Here is a 14,230-nt window from a genome sequence, read left to right on the forward strand (position 1 = left end):
GACTATAGTATAGTATAACCCACAAACACACGACCGACTTATTATGGTCAATACATTGTCTATTTCAATCTATTTAATGCTTATGTTATAAAAAAAAAATCTATGTAATGCTTCCAAGCAATCATACTAATAAGTACGAATATGATTTCTATGAACCATTTTATTATTTTTTGATATAAAAACAGAGCAGACATAAATAATTTGAACTTAATTACAATATTTTTAGAACCATCAGCATAAATAAGTTTAATCTGAATTTTGTTCAGAGTTTTCAAAGTCTTCTGAAATTATTATAAACCAATAAAGATGACTTTTCCTCGGCTTTTCTTTGCAATCTCGTTTCTGGCCTGTCCCTCTGTTTCCCAGGCTCCAAGCCCAGTTTGCTCACGGGCAATATGTCCCTAACAGTGCAAGCAGAAGCACTAGACAGCCAGCCCAAGGCCCAAGCAACCGGCGGCCAGCTCTGCGGTCTGCAGCAGACAGACGACCTCGATCTGGAGTTCGAGTTGTTTCCGCCGCCGCTGCGCTTTGTCCCTAGCCGCCGTCCCGCGCCCTACTTTTGCAACTGCATCGGCCGAGCTCGCGACCCGCCGACGTCGATCCCGCCCGTCAGCACCGCTTCTTCGCCAACGACCTGCAGCCGCATACCGCCGGTGATTTTCTTAACTGGAACACCGACTGTTCTAACTCAGCTAGTTCAACTCTTTTGATATCAAGTTCATCCAGTGATATAGAACCCTTCGGTACCCGTGTTTATTTTGTATATAAGCCACCACAATTACTATGTACAGCTGCAAAATTAGTAAGATGTTTTTAGCTCTTAATAACTTCATATTGTTGCCAAAACATACACATTTAGTAATACTACTATTATTCTAAAGTCTAAACCAATATAGCACATCGTAGAGTTCAATGATTAAATTAAATTGAAATATTAATTTGAACAGTATACATGTTAGTTTTTCCTTTTATTTGAAAATACCTTCTTGCCATGCTAAATATATAACCTTGGAATAGTTTTACCTTTTATTAAGCCGTTACTTGGATTTTAATGATTCTTGTGCTCACACGATTGTAGCGAAGTGTTATGCAGTTTAGTATCCCTTTTGTGTTCTGTTTATACTACTTGGTATATATACCGTTCTAAATTTATGTTGTTTACTTCCTTGTATGTATTGCTTTGGACCATTGTTGTGCATGTAGACGGGGAGAGCAGTACTTGAATTTGCAAGGCCGAGAATTCAAATTCTTTGAGCATCAGCAGCAGAACTTGGAGGAAGGCAAGTGTTCTTTGATCATATTGGAATCCCGTTCACACTAATAATTCATTTATAAGCATGCATGTGTCATAACTTGAGAAAAATATAAGGATTTCCTAGGTTGTACAATCTTCCTTGTTACCTAGGATTTTTGAAAGGGTAGTAAACGCCTGTCTGCTTTACCTTTTTTATGATATATGATGACCTTATAACATGTTCAACACATTATTAATGTATATGGAATTGTTCTTGATAGCACATGATGAGTTTAATTTAAAAAACATGGAGTGACAACACAGAAAAACAGTGCAACCACAAGATTTTTTTTTGTCTTAGCTGATTAATTAGGGAATGACATTAGTCTCATAGTGACATGCGTACATAAGAAGGCTTTATGCAAGATAGGCTTGGTACGGGAGTTGTTCCTAGGCTTGCCTAGTCCTCCGTAATGGGATATTGTTTCTGTTGGGTTCATAAACCACCTGCTTCCCAATAAAAGCTTGGCCTAACAGACGATGTTACGAACGACGCACAACTCCTGAGCCTGCCCAAAAACCTAACGACAGGCTAGAAGGGTGATCCAATCTCCGATCGGAAGGCCTGGCCAGGGAGGAACGTCGCCCGCTTCCGACTCTGGCCTGCCTCTCCGACCGGAAGGCCTCGCTTCCGACTCTGGCCCGCCTCTCCAACCGGAAGGACTGGCCAACAACGCTTCCGACTTCGACCCGCGTCTTCGACCGGGGTTACACCGAACCTCTACTTACAGCTCTTCTCCGACTGGCACAGTCGGAGCCGACTGGAACCAACTGACTATGGACGCCCACTCGGTGAGGACCAGGAAACGGACGGAGCAAGTAAGGTAGGACGCTCAAGTCAAACCGTAAAACCAAGGACCATACCCTGTATACCTGCAAGACAGTACCGATAGGACATGTTAGAATGGTGCCCTGTAACCTTCCAGGCATGTCAGAACCCAAGCAGTGTTGTGGGCGCCGACGATTTGCCTTACAGTGTTGTGGGCGCCATCAATTCCCATACCAGGCAAACACGGTAAAAACCCCCACATGCCTCTGGGCATCGACAATGTTATGGGCGCCGTCTTTTGCCATACACAGTGAATACGGTAAAACCTCTCACATGCGCCTGACACAAACAGTGTTATGGGCGCCTACCATCATCCTATACCCGACGACGTGGGCAACAAGACTTAGTAGCATACGTACTCTCTCTCTCTCACTTGTAAAGGCCGTCCCCTTTATCTATAAAAGGGGATGCGCTCTCTCCCAACAGGGAGATCGATCAGTTCACAACTCAAGCAACACACACACGATCCGAACGACCTAAGGATCCCAATGAACAATAAATGTTCGAACACTTTACGCACAGCGAAGCTCCCGTCACTCTCGGCCCTTCAGACGGAAGTCCAACTAGACCTCTTGCACCCCCCATCTTTCTCCCTTCCGTTTATAACCCCATGGCAAACTTTGAGCACCTGGGCTCAGGAATAAAGTCACCGACCGACTCAAACTGGACATAGGGCACGTTGCCTGAACTAGTATAAACCCTATGTCATTGAGTGCTAGGCCACATCCGATCACAACATACGACAAAACTACAAATATTTATGTGTTGGTCACTTTCTGCACCGATAGTTGGCGCCGTCCATGGGGAAGACGATGTACGTTCATACTTTTGGTCATCGGATGGCCCACTTTTTCGCCACCTTCGCCATGGCGGGCTCGAGCGATACAACTCGCTTTGGCTCATTGTAGTTTCCCACATTCCCACCTGTTGGGATGTAGGTTCCACCCGTCTTCAAGCCGTCCCAGGCCTTCCTCTTTGGAAGCCTGGACTTCATCGCCGACCGGCTCGACATGCTGCACCTCCACGAGGAGGCACTTGTTCCGGCACCCGTCGGAGGAGACGCGTCCTCCATCGGCTCCGGGACACCCGACGACTTCAATAGCGAGGCACCTGCGCTTCGTTCCAAGCATATGCTCTGCTCAAACCCCACTGTAAGTAATGTACGCTTTGTTATTTACTCGCTATTTACTGTCTTTCGCCGATTCTCCGGAGGGACCCCGTTGTCCCTACCGCGACCGCCATGCAACCGGTTCCCCTATGGCCTGACATCCCCCGCGGACGCATACACTCGGGGGCTTCGAAGAATGCTGGCACCGCCCCCTCTCACATTTGAATTCGTGGGGATGGCGAGCTATGCTCCCGCCTCTTTTCACGACCTCCTGGATGACGATGTTGAGAGCGACGGCTCCAGCATCGGCGACGTCGTGGTGCATAGCCACCCTCTGTCCCGGGAGTGCGCTATGTCGGACGCCTCGGGATAGCTGCCTATGATAGTGGAGTCTCTTCAGACCCACACCCCTCCAGACCCTCGCACGGATGCCCTCGCATGTGCCTAGGCGAATGGCGAGGAGCTACGACAAAGGCGGTAGAACCAACCGCCACCTACGCCAGCGCGCTCGGCGCATCATGATGCGCCCCGTGCGTGTAACCCAACGAGCGGCGCCTAGGGTCATGCCCGCTAGATCTAGCGCGACATCATCCATGGGGGGGGGACGATCCCCCACAGTTCGCTCGGGCAAGCTAGAACATTGTTGTGGTGGTGATGCTCCTGCGTGGCCTCCCCGAGCCGGACAACCCCCTAGAACAGGCGATCCACCAGAACCTTCGGGCACTAGTGGAGACCGTCACCATTCAACAGGCGGAGAGCTCCGTGTTGTGACACAGACTCATGGCCTCTCCCCACTAGGGGGGTGGGGCCGCACCAAACGCATCGCTCCATCCGCTCGCCACTATAGCCACCAGGCGCAGAATAGGAGGGCGTAGCTGCGCCATAGCCTGATTCGGTACCCGCTCCATACCGACCGCCTGTGTGCAAATGCCTTGGGCCAAACCAAGATGCTCGTAGCATCATCAGCAACTGGTGTCGGGCCTGACATGATGATGACGTCCATTGAGCGGTAGTGAGAGCAGACGACATGGGCTCTGACCAGACCATCGAGGAGACTGAGGAGATGCACCCCTGGCATGGTCACCGATCAAATGACCAGAGTCCTAGCCCAGATGGCCTAGGACCACGGGCCTTTGGCCGACGCATCCAGAGAGCGTCGTTCCCACAGTGCTTCCGACCGCTGACCAACATCGCCAAATATACCAAGGAGACAAATCCCGGTATATGGCTCGAAGACTTTCGGCTCACCTATCGAGCTAGGGGAGTGGATGATGATCACTTCATTATTTAGTACCTCCCCATCTATGTGGGGGGACATGTTCAAGCTTTGCTCGAATTCTTCCCGCATGATAGCATCTGTGACTGGGCGGATCTCAAGAGGATCTTTGTCGGGAACTTATAGGGCTTATAGGGGACGTATGTTCACCCTAGGAACTCCTGGGACCTTAAGAGCTGCCTGTAGGAGCCCAACAAGTCCCTGTGGGATTACATCCACAAGTTCTCAAAGTGGTGCAACTCCCTTCCTGATGTCGTCGATGCGGACATCATTAGCACATTCCTCTCTGGGATGACCTGCGAGTCCCTAATCCATAAGCTTGGTTGCCTGAAGCCCCGAACCACCCATGACCTGCTTGACATCATCACGAACCACGCCTTCAGCAAGGTCTTCAATGGTGGCCGAAACAAGGGCAAGGCCAAGTGTGAGGACCAAGACAAGGGCCCCTCCACATAGAGGGGCAAGAAGAATAAGGAGGATCGGCGCCAACTGACCAACTCCATGTTGGTCACCGCAGCTGATCACGAGGGCAAGCAACCCTAGCAGGGCCTGCCTGACCACTTCGGCAAGCTCATGGATAGCCCCTACTCCAACCACGCTTACCCTATCAAACACCTCTATAAGGACTGCGAACTCCTCAAGCGCTTCCTACAATAGGCTGGCGGGCTGAAAGAAGGAAAGGGCAAGGAGGCAGCAGCCAAGAAGGGAGGCACAGCGGGCAAGGATGGGGACAACTTCCCTGACCCTAAGGAACACATCATGATCTTTGGGGGATCCGATGCTGTCTACTCCAAGCACCAGCACAAAGTGCGCTACCGAGAGGCGTGCGTCGCCAAAACGGTCGTCCCCTCCTTCCTTCACTGGTTGGAATCTCCGATCACTTTTGATCGGAGGGACCATCCATCCCACGTCGCCAGACCAGGACACTACCCACTTGTCGTCAACCCCATCGTCCACAAAAAGCACCTCACCAAGGTGCTGATGGACGGAGGCAGCGGCCTCAACATCCTCTACGTCGACACCCTCGACGCCATACGCATCCCTCGGTCAGAACTCTGACCAGCGAGCTCTTCCTTCCACGGCATGATCCTAGGAGCGCAGGCATACCTACTTGGGCGGATTGACTTGCCCGTCATGTTTGGCGACTGAGCCAACTTCCGCTCAGAGGTGCTTATCTTTGAGGTGGTGGACTTCCCGGGGTCTTACCATGCCATCTTGGGGCGGCCATGCTACACCAAGTTCATGGCGGTCCCCAACTACACCTACCTAAAGCTGAAGATGCCAGGACCGAACGGCGTCATCACTGTGGGTAGCACCTTCTCGCATGCCTTCACGTGCGACCATGATCATTATGAGCTCGCCACTACCGTCATCAACTCTTCCGAGCTCCCATGGCTCAGGGAGTTGCCAACCCTAGCAGTCCTGGACTGCAACAAGCCAACCCCTTCAACTGCCTTCTGCCCACTTGAGGAAACTGAGGCGGTGGGGATCGACCCTATACGGTGACCGAAGTGATCCGACCGGATGTCCGGACGCCTATCGACTGAAGGACGACAATGGCGACATTCTCACCAACACTTGGAACATTGAACAATTACGTCATTTCTTCCCTTAAAAATTTGGTCTTACTATTTTTTCATTCAACGTTCGCTCCTACAGAGCACCCCGGCCCAAACACTTTTGGCCCGGATCGCTCGGGGGCTCCATGGAGGTGCGTTACCACCTCTCTTCTTGTTTACTATCATATGGTAAATACATTTTTACCCGAACGAAAGGGTAGTCCGTTCCTTTAATCATCTTACGTAACTTTGCTTCAACATTCCGACCGCTCACACCCTGCCTCTACCTACGGTTATGAGCAGCTGAGCCTCATAGGCCATGCTCAGGCTCTTAAGGTTGCAACCTATGGGATGAACGGGCAGGTGTGAAAAAGAAAGAATAAAAACAAAGCTATGCTAAGGTAAAAATAAGGAACAGATGGGACAAGCTTCCTCGAACGAAGTAAATTCATCACAAAACAAAAATTGATGTATTCGTCAAAATGAACCGTTCACACGGGGGCTCCCCCATGAACTTAACTTTTACATTTTGTAACCTACTTTTACTCTAATTCCTACTGTGGCTACCTAGCAACATCGTCTGACGGCACGACCAGCGAAGGCAGGGGCTGCTCACTCTTCGGCTGGACGACACTCGGCTCGGTCGAAGGCAGGGCGACATATGCTTCCGACTCGGGCTCCACTCCATCCGTAGGCTGGGCGACGTCCTCCTAGTGCATGCCTTCAGCCATGTTTGCACAACAAGAATCCATCACCCACTACATGGAGATTTGCTCAATCACCAACTGTGCATGTGGCAGCAAGCTTTCCCCAAGTGAATGGATGGCCTCTAAGCTCCAACTGTCGGCGTACACGCTGTAGATGGTAGTGAAGTCTAGCTCTAGGGGGTGTGTCACCACCGATGTCAGCACCCCTAACGTTCCATAGAACATCCCATCGGTGATGAGCGCCCATACTTCGTCTGGGACCTTCACTAGTTGGACGACGGGCGTGTTGGTGCTAGGCGCTGACCCGAAGACCTCTGAGACGACGACCTTGGCGATGGTGCGAAGCTGGTTGAGCTCCCCCTTGAGAGCACATCACTTTTCAAGGGACTTGGCCAGTGCCTCTACATTCCAGCCAATCATCACCCTGACTATCTCTAGGTTCTGCTCCAGCGACCCAACCTTTCCACCCAGCTCTGAAAGAAGGATGACAAGCTTAGAAGCAGGCTAAAGGAAAAAACCAAGACACCAAAAGAAGAATGGTTACATACCGAGGTGGGTGTTCTAGAGGATGGAGAGTCCCTCCTCCCACCGAGTCACCTGCTCGTGCAACTGGGCGTTCAACTCCTCCATCGCAAGCACCCAGCCCTAGAGCGCGAGCACTTCCCGACCGACCTCCAACCAGGCCTTCTGCTTCATCTCTAGGGTCTCTAGGGTACTTTGGAGCACCACCTGGGTCTCTACTAGGGACTTCTACAACGCTGCCTCGGTCTTCGCCTAGCGGACCTTCGCCGCCTCAAGCCCCTGCTCGGCAGTGATCGCCCACTCCACCACGAGCAGCTCCGCTACCCACACCTTGGTCACCTCCACCGCCCAGTCTTAGGACTTACGGTGGGCAGACTCTAGCTCATGCTCGAGCTCGGTGATCCCTCGAGCTCGGTGATCCATCATGACATCTCGGCCTCCCAAGCATGCTCCATCTAGAGGAAATGAGACTTGCGGCTCGACATCTCTAGACCCTGCAAAACAAGAAGCAAGCATGCTAAGGCAACTGAGGAAAGACCAAGGAGTCAAGGACGAACACAGAAAACTCACCTCTGTGACACGGGGCAGGTCGACCACGACCGCCTATTGGATGGACTTGACCCGCTCCAGGGCCTCCTCTAGCTTCACCCTAGTCTGGGTGAGATCGGGCTCCATCGCATGTCCTCTCCCCCCAAGCATGTCCCAAAGCTGCTCATCCCAAAGGATGAACCGAACCTTCCTCGGATCCTTAGGGCAGGGCCACACTAGGTCGGTCACCCCCAGCCCACTAGAAGGCCCAGCCGACGATTGGACCACTACTAGCCCCTGCGATGGCACCGCCGACTCTACCCCATCACCCACTTTGCCATCAGAGGAGACCTCCACTACCTCCAGCTCTGGCCTAGCCACATCCCCTGACACCTCTAGCTCCAACCAGGAGGGTGAGCCGTGCGGCCCTCCGCCGGGCGAGGCAGGGAGCCCTGTCTCCCTCTCCTCTTCCACCGTAGCCAGTGTAGGAGGTCACAAGGGTCACCTCTGATGTGGCCTCTGCTATCACCACTGGGATCGCCGCCAACACCGTCGTCGCCGCTGCCGCTGTACTAGCAATTAACCTGGGGGGCGCCGCCCCCAGAAGGGAAGGTTGTACCGCCACCACCTTGCTCTCCCCATCGCTCATTGCGAAATTGATGCAAGGTGGGCCTCCACTCCTCTTGTCACAGAACCGACCAATTTATAAGAGCACAAGTACAAAAACAATCGCCGAAACGATCAAATTCTCGAACTTAAGCCCATATAAACCCGGTAGTCAACTAAAATCTCAAAGGATTTCAAACCAACTTGCATACAACCAAGATCACAGTAATTCAACATAACATATCGTACGTTACAACATTTTGCAGACATTTGCAAATAGATTACATCATCACAGAGTCGTCATTATTATAAAACAAGTCTTGTAAAGTACGCGAAAGCAAATAGTTTAACTTACACTCCTGAGTTCAAATACAAATACTAGTTCACTGATCACAACCCGCAAAAGCATTTAGATAAGAGAAACAGAGATCATGCCCATGATCTAGTCTTCGTCACCCGTCGGGTGGAGACAATACTTACAGAATCCCTGATATAGAAGGTCATCTGCAACAAGAGGGAAATAAACCCTGAGTATGAGAATGTACTCAGCTAGACTTACCCGTCGGAAACCAAAACCAATGACACCAAGGATTATGCATAGCTTAATTTAGTGGATCTGGCTGACACTTTCTTTTTGCAGAAAAGCATAAGTAATAAGATCAACTCTTAACCTGAACTAGCATTGACTTTTAGCCATTAACCTGTCATCTAGATTTGCACCTGTACTAAGCAATCATTTTATTAGTGTGCAAACATTAATAACCATATTAGGTATACTTTGTGGCAACCTTATCATCATCATCCATTTAACCATGTCGTTAAATTAATTGAATCTATGTTGCCGCTGCTCAGTCAAGTTCTCACTATCCGGGAGAGACGACGATTCGAATCGATTCCTATCTAGCTGGAGGGGTATTCCTAACACAAACCCTGCTTCCCCCGTCAGGGTCGCAAACAAGTCACCTTTGGTACAATTCAGGAGTCGCGAGTCCGAACAGATCGACATTCTCAGAGAACCACTCTGCCAAGGTTGTTCGGGACTCTAACCCGCCTTGGACTTATGCCAATGGCTCTCCGCACATCCTTACTACCTCTAGAATGCACGCCACTGCTCACGTCCCTAGCCTGAGTCGAGCTACTAGGCTTCACGGTCGGAATGACTTATCCAGCCAACTAAGTGTTAGGCTGCGTTCAACATGACATAAGGACGTACAGCGTATCAGTCCTTAAATGACTCAGACAGAGTCACTATGTCCAAACCTACACAAGACTCCGCCCGGTCTTAATTCATTATTAACATGGTTCTTTTCCATGATAGCAAATATAGCCAACTGTGATCCACCTCATCCTAAAGCTCGCAGGTGACAGGAAATCACCTGACTTCTACCGCACTAAGCATGACTAAGCATTTAACCCGTTCCTGAACTTAAATAGGATTCCAATGCGATATCTGGACAAGGAGGGATATATAATGCAGCAATTGGTTCCAACCAATTCCTATACTTAATGCATCATCAACGAATAAAAGATACTCAATGTATTTGTAAAAACATGGGAGGCTTAATATGCTCCAGGGCTTGCCTTTCAGGAAAGAGGAAGGCTGGTTGTCAGGGCACTCGGGCAACTCCTCCGTGGCGGCTACTTCATCGGTTTCCTGCACCTCGGGCTCCTCCTTATGGTTGGCTCCCTCGAACTCCAGCAACATCACTCCCTCCAGCACACCTATTGCATGAATGTGCAAGATAAATATCATGGATGCACATGAACAAAGTCAAGGATGCTCGGGGAATGCACATGTTCACTGTAGTCTGCATATTCCACTTAAGCTCTATTCAAATCACTTTACTTACCAAGTTTATACAACCTAATGTATAATTGCTCATCTTCTGTTAATGACCTAGCACCTGCATCTAAGCATGTTCTCAAGTTAGGCTAGCCCTTAAACAATCAACGAGGGCGTGGCAACGAAGCATACACTAAAGCATTTGTATTTCAGCAAAATGGAGACTATATAGCAGCACAGTAAACTGGCCATAACTAGAGATTTATAAATCCAAATGACATGCAACAAGACAATTTGGAAAGCTTATAAAATTGTCTACAGTTCATTTTCAGACCTCTAAGCATGATTCCAACCTTTACCAGGTCGAATTCCTCAATCAACAGAACTCTGTCTTCACAAGACAGAGAGTAGGCAAAACAGGAACCTAACTTTAAACAGCTGTAGTTCCTAAACTACTGGGCCAAATGCCATCAAATTTTGATAGGAGCTAGATACATAAATGATCTATAACTTTTGTATTCATCACATTCACAACAAACCAAACTATCATGGGGAACTTTATAAAGTCCCCAGATCTATCCAGAAAGACATAATGCCAACAAAATAATTATTAACTTATGATGTAAACACATAATTGAACAAAACTAATTCTACTCACTTATTACACATGCCACAAGAACACTAGAAAGTAGGGTGTTCCTCACCAAAACATTTCTTTTCATATCTTTCATAATTTATTTAATTAATTAGAGGAAATGGTAAACATATATGAAAACTACACCATTAAATCTACAAAAGTTACAGTAGATACTACATGCTCTAAGTAGACCCCATAAAAATTTCACACCATTTGAGCAAGTATCACAGCCTACACAAAAATGATAAGACATAACTTAAAATGACATAATTAGGAAACCTTAGTGAAAAGTGTCAAGCAACATATTTCATATTTTTTCTAGCATCCATAAGGTACTAGGATACTACCCACAAAGTTTCATGGTCATAGGATTCCTAGATAATTTACAAAAATTTACACAAGTATCCATCAATGATAAAAGAAAAATCTATAACTCAAAAACCATATATGCAATGATTCTCAAATTTTTACCAGAGCTTCTACTAAGCAAGAATAACTTACCCACAAAATTTCATAATTTTTGGATCACAGAAACTCAAGATATAATTTAAACAAATTTGCATGCATTTAAAAACACATTTCAAGTTCCTATTTAATTCATCCAAAATTTCTACATCATGTGCTCATGTCATATTTTTCTTACATACTAGACTTCACTGTGAGTCTACCAAAATTTGAATCACACCATTTGGATCTATACATTTAGAGTTACAAAATTCATAAAATAGCATCCAAACAGGAATTAAATGAACTAGCTTTTGAATCTGCAGTCACTGATGCGTGGGACCCGTGTGTCAGCTGACCCCACTCGTTAGTGACACAGAATAGGGGAGACGGCGTGCGACGGCGTGGCGGTGGTCTAGCTCGCCGACGTCGAGGACTCCGGCAACACCGAGGACACCTACGTGCTCTACGTGATGAGGTGAGTCGATTGGTGCTTCTGGCAAGACCTATGGTTCAACGGAGGTGGCTCGTCGCCGGTGAAGGCGGCACGGCAAAGCTCCGGCGTGAGGCGCCGATGATGGTGAGCCTTGGCTGCCTCATCCGAGCTCGGTATGAGCTCCACGAGGTCACTATGGTGCTACCCAAGCAGAGAGAGGAGGACGAGAAGGCCTCGGTGGTGGTTGGCCATGGTGAGCTCCACTCCGACGATGCACGGCCATGGAGATGGCGGCGAAAAAACAGCCAATGGCCCTCACCTAGGGCACGGACGGCTCGGCTAAGCGGCCGACGAGGTAGAGGACACGGCAGAGCTGTGGTCGAGCTGGGGTTCGCATTTTTGCGGCGGTGAGCGAGCTAGGCGACGACAGAGCTTGCTCGGCAATGGCGGAGTCGGCGCTGCTCTGTTGCTGCTTGCGGTGGAGGCGAAGGAAGTGAAAAATTGGACTGTGAGCCGGTCGGGTAGGCGCGTGGGAGGTTCAAGTCATGGCCTACGACGCTAGGATGGCCGCGGCACATGGCTGCATGGTTAGGCGGCCGGCGACGGGTGGCGCCACGCGGCGGTGGTTTTCTGAAATCGGACAGTCACTGTAGCTACATTTCAGATTTCCAATCAAGTCTGAGAGTGTTATTTGATGGTGCTTGATCTCTTAAACCGTGACGAATCAGCGAAAACCATATACATGAAAGTTGTAAAGCTATGATAGGGCTACAACTATGCTTTAGAAATCACCAGCTAAAACTCAAAGGATCATGAGTTATATCAAGCCAAAGTTAGCTCGATCAAACTGACATTGCAACTAAGACTTAGAAATTTTTCCAAGTTTTGAATCAGCCTTCAATGCTGACTTGTGGGACCTTTTTGAGCATGTTGTGCACATTTTCATGACTTGTCTTCTAAATAAAGTTTATTCCTTATAAAATTTGCTACAACATTGCTTTAGGTTGCTCAGACATGCAAACACTCTAAGCTACACTTTTTAAATAGTTAAACAAAAGGGTTTAGGAGTCAAAACAAGTCAAACCACTATTTGAAATCATAATTAGGCAACATGATCAATATGAACAATGTTCCAAATGACATTCTAGGTGTAACTAAGTTACTTAAGAGAATTATTAGCCACACCACACATTGGTCACACAAGAATCAAGCATTGTATGTACTAAAACAATGAAAACCAATGAAATGTTACATTTGTTTCATAGTCATGTTTCACATGTTTCATGGTCTTGTTGCATAATACTAACTAACCATGTTTCACTAAAGTGAGTTGCACATGTTGCACACTATTCATTTTATAAAAGAAACAACACACATGAAATATGCAACATGTTGCAATGTTTCGAAATCATGTTTCATGTGATATAAGCTTATGAATGGATGAACGATGCTCATGTTCATGAAATGCAAGTGCAAATGTGGAAGCCAAACACCTGGGTGTTATAGCCCTCCCCCCTTATAAAAATCTCATCCCAAGATTTGAAAAGCGTACCATTGTTGATAGAATTCCTTATAACTATCCCTCAAATAATCTTCTCTTTCCCACGTTGTATCGCATTCACTACCCTGATTACTCCACATGACTTTATAAAACTTGACCACCCGACTCTGAGTCTCTTGCTCACGAGTGTCAATCACTCGGACCAGTTTTTCTTCAATGGTCAAATCTGATTTTAACTCGATATCCCCCAATGAAACTCTCTCTTCCGGGACGTGAAGACATTTCTTCAATTGGGATACCTGAAAGACATTGAAGATAGCACTCATCTCAAGAGGTAATTGAATCTTGTACGCCACCTTACCACTTTGTCCAATGATTTCAAACGGACCAACATATCTCGGCGTAAGCTTTTGCTTCACACCAAAGCGTTGGACACTCTTCATGGGTGAGACTTTCAGATAAACGAAGTCTCCAACTTCAAACTCAATAGGTTTTCTACGTCGATCAGCATAACTTTTCTACCTAGCTTGAGCTGCGGCCATGTGGGTTTGGATAGTACGGACTTGTTCTTCGTCTTCTTGAACAAAATCAATTCCATAGTATCTCCTTTCACCAGCTTCTACCCAATTCAATGGGGTTCTACACTTTCGGCCATACAAAGCTTCAAACAGTGCCATCTTGATACTCTCTTGATAACTATTATTGTACGAGAATTCAGCTAGGGGCAACCATTTTTCCCATGAGCCCTTAGCCGAGATGACACATGCTCTCAACATATCTTCTAAGATTTGATTCACTCGTTCAGTTTGCCATTGGTTTGCGGATGATAGGCAGAACTTCTTACTAACTTAGTTCCTAATAATCCGTGTAAGTGCTCCCAAAAGCGAGTAGTGAACTGTGGTCCTCTATCCAAGACAATAGTATGAGGGATCTCATGAAGTCAGACTATCTGATTAAAATACAACTCCGCATAGTCGGTTGGACGGAAATCTATGTGGAC

The 14,230-nt window shown here is 47.7% G+C and overlaps 1 long non-coding RNA gene across 1 annotated transcript in view; it reads left to right on the plus strand.

Moving 5' to 3' along the window:
• Positions 1 to 446: 446 nt before the first annotated feature.
• LOC136539116 (uncharacterized) overlaps positions 447 to 14,230 on the plus strand; it is a 37,039-nt gene continuing 23,255 nt past the window's right edge. The window contains exons 1-2 of the long non-coding RNA XR_010779550.1: positions 447 to 653; positions 1,204 to 1,280. This is a non-coding gene — a long non-coding RNA (uncharacterized lncRNA). The remainder of the gene's footprint in view (positions 654 to 1,203; positions 1,281 to 14,230) is intronic.

The sequence above is a fragment of the Miscanthus floridulus genome, chromosome 2 (genome assembly GCF_019320115.1).
Source record: "Miscanthus floridulus cultivar M001 chromosome 2, ASM1932011v1, whole genome shotgun sequence".
NCBI classification, from domain to species: domain Eukaryota; kingdom Viridiplantae; phylum Streptophyta; class Magnoliopsida; order Poales; family Poaceae; genus Miscanthus; species Miscanthus floridulus.